This window comes from Dendrobates tinctorius, unplaced genomic scaffold, assembly GCF_039654945.1.
Source record: "Dendrobates tinctorius isolate UK_male_01 unplaced genomic scaffold, ASM3965494v1 ptg000184l, whole genome shotgun sequence".
NCBI classification, from domain to species: Eukaryota; Metazoa; Chordata; class Amphibia; order Anura; family Dendrobatidae; genus Dendrobates; species Dendrobates tinctorius.
This window is the reverse complement of record NW_027361851.1, coordinates 17,642,405-17,648,404: the sequence shown is the minus strand read 5'-3', so window position 1 is coordinate 17,648,404 and position 6,000 is coordinate 17,642,405.

The window sequence follows — 6,000 nt, the reverse complement described above, 5'->3', positions numbered from 1 at the left end:
TGTGTGTGTGGAGGCTGCATTATACTATAAGTGGGGTGCTGCATTACACTGTGTGTAGGGGACTGTACTATACTGTGTTTGTGGGGGCTGCATTATACTGTGTATGTGGGGGGCTGCACTATACTGTGTGTTGGGGCTGCTCTATGCTGTTTGTGAGGGCTGCATTATACTGTGAGTGGGGGGCTGCATTATACTGTGTGTGGGGGGCTGCATTATACTGTTTGTGGGGGGCTGCATTATACTGTGTTTGTGGAGGGGCTAAATTATATTGTGTATAGGGGGCTGCATTATACTGTGTGTGGGGGGTGCATTATACTGTAAGTGGGGGGCTGCATTACACTGTGCATGGGGGACTGTGCTATACTGTGTATGTGGGGGTATGCACTATTCTGTTTGTGGGGACTGCACTATGCTATGCTTGTGGGAGCTGCATTATACTGTTAGTGGGGGGGCTGCATTATACTGCGTGTGGGGGCTGCATTATACTGTGTGTGGGTGACTGTACTATACTTTGCATGTGGGGCCTGCACTATACAGTGTGTTGGGGCTGCACTATATTGTGCTTGTGAGGGCTGCACTATACTGTGTGGGGGGGCTACATTATACTATGTGTGGGTGGCACATGTTAAGGAGCTGAAACTCCTAAACTCTTCATCCAATTTTAATGTGGATACCCTCAAATGAAAGCTGAAAGTTTGAACTTCAACTGAATCTGAATTGTTTTGTTTAAAATTAATTGTGGTAATGTCTAGAACCAAAATTAGAAAAATGTTGTCTCTGTCCAAATATATATGGACCTAACTGTATGTGGGCAGGCTCCACTATACTGTGTTGAAATCCCATGCCCACTATGCTTGCATAGACGCCCGCGGCTCACCCACAAAGATGGACATGCGGCTCGTCTCTCCAGACCATAGCATGTCTATTTATCTTGTGGAGACGCGAGCCTCTACAAGATAAATATCATCCGTACAATGTGTTGGACGCGGTGATTCCACATGGTTCAATGAACACATGCGGATTCACCTCTGTTCAATAGCCAACAGTGCTTTGGATGCAGTGGACATGTGCTGCTTCCAAAGCGCTGACAATTACTGAACGTGTGCACATACCCTAAAGGAGTTGGGAAACAAGCGTCAAACGACTTCAATATTTTCGATCGCGCTCATTTAGCAGCCTGAACTTAGCGCTTGTAAATAAAACAGAATTATCTCTGTGCGATGGTGCAATATGTGAGCATTTGGGGCCCCACTTTAAATTTTTTCCCAGGGCCCCACTTTGTCTAAAACTGGCCCTGGGTGTGGGCAGGATGGATACAGGTATGGACTCAGCAAGGCAGACTGGAACAGGTGAAGACAGGCCAGACAGGATCAGGTAAGTGCTGAGGACAAGAACAGAGAACACGGGTACCATACAAATACCTAGCAGCACATACGCTGTTTGAGTAAATAGAGGAGGGTGCCTTATATTAAAGACGTCTCCCAGCAATTGACTGGGGATGTTTTAGTAGCGTGTGTGCTTTAAGAGTCAGGAAGAGCGCACCCTAAGCACACTCCCAAGAAACCTGTATAATGTGCGCAAGGTCTGGGAGTGGACTGAACCCGAGGGAACATGGATGGGTAAGTGAACATGACAGCGTTCCTGCAGAGAAGAAGAGTACAAATACAGGGGAGCTGACGCTGTCCTAAACGTAGGCCTCCACCATATACATTTTCAGAGTGCTAGGCAGCTGTTTAGAAGAACCCATGGCTGTTGTTTTTTGGCACAAGGTTAGAGGAAACAGAGTTTTTATAAAGATGGGAAATTTGCATCACGTGACCTTTCCTAACGATGATAGCATTAGTGAACCAATCATAACCCTAAGGCTAATTTAGGTCTGAAACCTTGGTCAAAGTTATGAGCACACAAATCTCCAAGGGAGCCCAAACTTTTCCTTGCTACTGTATTTATACATATAAATGAGATCTCCTCTGAGACATCTTTTTTCTAAGCTAAACCAGTCCAACTTTTCCAACCTCTTCTCATATGTGAGATCATCTATCCTTTGTAATAATCTAGTTGCCTGCCTTTGAACTGATTCTAACTTCTGACTATGCTTTTTAAAATGTTGATCCGATAACTGAATCCCATATTCTAGATCTGGTCTTATAAGTGACTAGCTGAAGAGCCCGGTGTTGCCCAGGCATAGCAACTAACTGTGGTTAGCTATAACAAATTATAATGATTATCCTCCATCCCATAGTCTAGTGCCCATATACCCATCATATATATCCTCCATCCCATTGTCTTGTGCCCATATACCCATCACACACCCTCCATCCCATAGTTCCGTGCCCATATACCCATCATACATATCCTCCATCCCATAGTCCGGTGCCCATATACCCATGACACACCCTCCATCCCATAGTTCCATGCCCATATACCCATCATACATATCCTCCATCCCATAGTCCAGTGCCCATATACCCATGACACATCCTCTATCCCATAGTCCAGTGCCCATATACCCATCATACATATCCTTCATCCCATAGACCCGTGTCCATCTACAGATCATACATATCCTCCATCCCATAGTCCCGTGTCCATATACTCATCATACATATCCTCCTTCCCATAGTCACGTGCCCATATACCCATCATACATCCTCTATCACATAGTCCAGTGCCCATATACCTGTCAGTATTCCGGGTTTTTTCTAAATGACTTTGCCCTTTGTCAAGATGGAGGTTGCTCTTTCTCTGTGCCTTACTTCCTGTTCATTTGTATAAAACCCGGTCCAGGTTCTGCCTTCCTTGCTGGAGTATTTTGCTTCTGCTTCTGTCAGCTGTGCTGTTTATTACCTCAGGGTGCTTCTACTGTGCTCAGGACATTCTCTGTTCTCTGCTTTGGAAAGCTGCAGTCATTGTGCTACCATTAGTCTGTGGACTTTGGAACTTAACCCTCGGTAAGAACTGTGTTTCTGAACTGTGTGTCGCCTAAGTCCTTCAATCTCCCCGGTGAGAGCTGTGGGAACTATCATCGACCTGATACTCTGATGTGAACTTGTTTCTGGACTCATTGGTGCTCACGTCGCTTCTGGGACCAACTGGCGAATCAGCTTTTGGACCTTCTTGTGTTTTGCTTAGTTTGGGATCAAGTTGTGAACTTGTTCTAGACTACCCTGCGCTTTCTACATATCTGGATTTGACTCTCTCTGCACCATTAATGTGAACTGTGCCACGTCTCCAGAGTGTCACACTCACCTTTTGTTCACCTTTTGTGAGGACTCTGTTTTGGGAACTCTGCCGACTTACTATATAGGTTGAGGACTGTTCTCATTGCGTGCTATCAGTATATCGTTTGGGGTGTTATCACTGTGTAAAAATACAGTTTGCACAAAGTAACCTGTCTCTGTCTGTTCATTGCCCCATGCTATCAGAATCCTCGAGTTCCTACAATAGTATTACAATACCCATCATAAAATAATGTATGTAAAATGATGTGTAATTAATGGTGCTATATAAGTGAGTTAAATAAAAAAATACAAATCCTCTATCCCAAAGTCCCATGCCCATATACCCATTACACATCCTCCATCCCAAAGTCCTGGGTCAGATCAGTGTTACTTCTAGCTCACCTTTCCTTGGTTCTGGGGTGGCTATTTAATGTTGGTAGTTCTGGGTTTGGCATCGGTGATACTTCCGTGTACTCGGTTAGAGGTAGCTGACCCAGGTTACTCATCTGTAATCGTTGTGTGTGAGCTTTGCTGTGTATGACTCAGATTGTCCCCTGACTTCTGCCTGTCTCCTGCTCTGCTGTGTATGACTCAGATTGTCCCCTGACTTCTGCCTGTCTCCTGCTCTGCACTGCTCTGTCCTTCCTGGTTCTCTGACCCCTTGGCTCATCTCAGTTTACTCTGTCTTATCCCTAGGTACCTCACTCTCGTTTGGCTTTTGACCCTTGGCTCCCCACTGACCATGTTAATGTTCTGTGCCATGTACTCCGTGCTCCTAGCTGTTTCCCTGTCCTCAGGCGCGGTGACTGTGCCCCCCTGTGATCACGTGACCGCTTAGTCGCAGGTCCTGTGCGCACTGCCTGCCTCAGTTCTTCCACTTCCTGCGCTCGGTCCAGTGCCCCCTGCCAGTGCCCCCTAGGTTTCCTCAGTGACACTATCAGTGTCATTACACCATCCCACATCCTCTATCTCATAGTCCAGTGCCCTTATACCCATCATACATATCCTCTATCCCATAGTCCAGTGCCCATATACCCATCACACATCCTCCATTCCATAGTCTAGTGCCTATATACCCATCACACATCCTATATTCCATAGTCCAGTGCCCATATACCCATCACACATCCTCTACCCCATAGTCCAGTGCCGATACACCCATCATACATATCCTCCATCCCATAGTCCGGTGCCCATATACCCATCACACATCCTCTATCCCATAGTCCCACGCCATTTACCCATCATACATATACTCCATCCCATAGTCCCGTGCCCATATACCCATCACACATCCTCCATCCCAGTCAGAAGCTGGGTTGTGCTAAGGAGGAAGTTCCTGGAGATGTGCTGTTATGTCACCTGGCAGTGTGGCTCTGTGTGCGGCCGCTGATGATGCGATTTTCTACGCCAGTAACAATGGAGCCTGGCAGTAATAGAGGAGTGGATGATTCATTTCTGTCATGTACTCTTTGCTCCTTTCTGGGGGGCAGACAATGGCTGTGAGCTTATGTTCCCGGGAATGCTAGATTTCTCCCACCCAGTCAGTGTTGTAGAGTCGGAAAACTGTTGCTCATCGCAACCAATCACAGCTCAGCTTTCATCTTTTAAACCGCTCTGGTGAAATGAAAGATGCTTAGTGATTGGTTGCTATGGGCAACACAGGCAGTGTAACCTGTTGTGGTCAAGAAGATGTGCCTATGAAATATATATTTTAGATATTTATTATACGGGGTTTTTCGTGTGGACTGAGTGTGGCTATGTGGAGTGGGTGGGGCTATTTGGAGTGGGCGTGGCTTGATATACTCACACATATACATTACAGACCAAAAGTTTGGACACACCTTCTCATTCAAAGAGTTTTCTTCATTTTCATGACTATGAAAATTGTAGATTCACTGTGAAAGCATCAAAACTATGAATTAACACATGTGGAATTATATAATTAACAAAAAAGTGTGAAACAACTGAAAATATGTCTTATATTCTAGGTTCTTCAAAGTAGCCACCTTTTGCTTTGATTACTGCTTTGCACACTCTTGGCATTCTCTTGATGAGCTTCAAGAGGTAGTCACCGAAAATGGTCCTCCAACAGTCCTGAAGGAGTTCCCAAAGATGCATAGCACTTGTTGGCCCTTTTGCCTTCACTCTGCGGTCCAGCTCACCCCAAACCATCTCTATTGGGTTCAGGTCTGGTGACTGTGGAGGCCAGGTCATCTGGCGTAGCACCCCATCACTCTCCTTCTTGGTCAAATAGCTCTTACACAGCCTGGAGGTGTGTTTGGGGTCATTGTCCTGTTGAAAAATAAATGATGGTCCAACTAAACACAAACCGGATGGAATAGCATGCTGCTGCAAGATGCTGTGGTAGCCATGCTGGTTCAGTATGCCTTCAATTTTTAATAACTCCCCAACAGTGTCACCAGCAAATCACCCCCACGCCATCACACCTCCTCCTCCAGCTTCACAGTGGGAACCAGGGATGTAGAGTCCATCCATTCACCTTTTCTGCGTCGCACAAAGACATGGTGGTTGGAATCAATCATCTCAAATTTGGACTCATTGACCTGGTCTCTAATCTGAGCTGCTGTTAACCTGCGATTTTTGAGGCTGGTGACTCGCATGAACTTATCCTCCACAGCAGAGGTGACTTTTGGTCTTCCATTCCTGGGGTGGTCCTCATGAGAGCAAGTTTCTTTGTAGCGCTTGATGGTTTTTGCCACTGCACTTGGGGACACTTTCAAAGTTTTCCCAATTTTTCTGACTCACTGACCTTCAT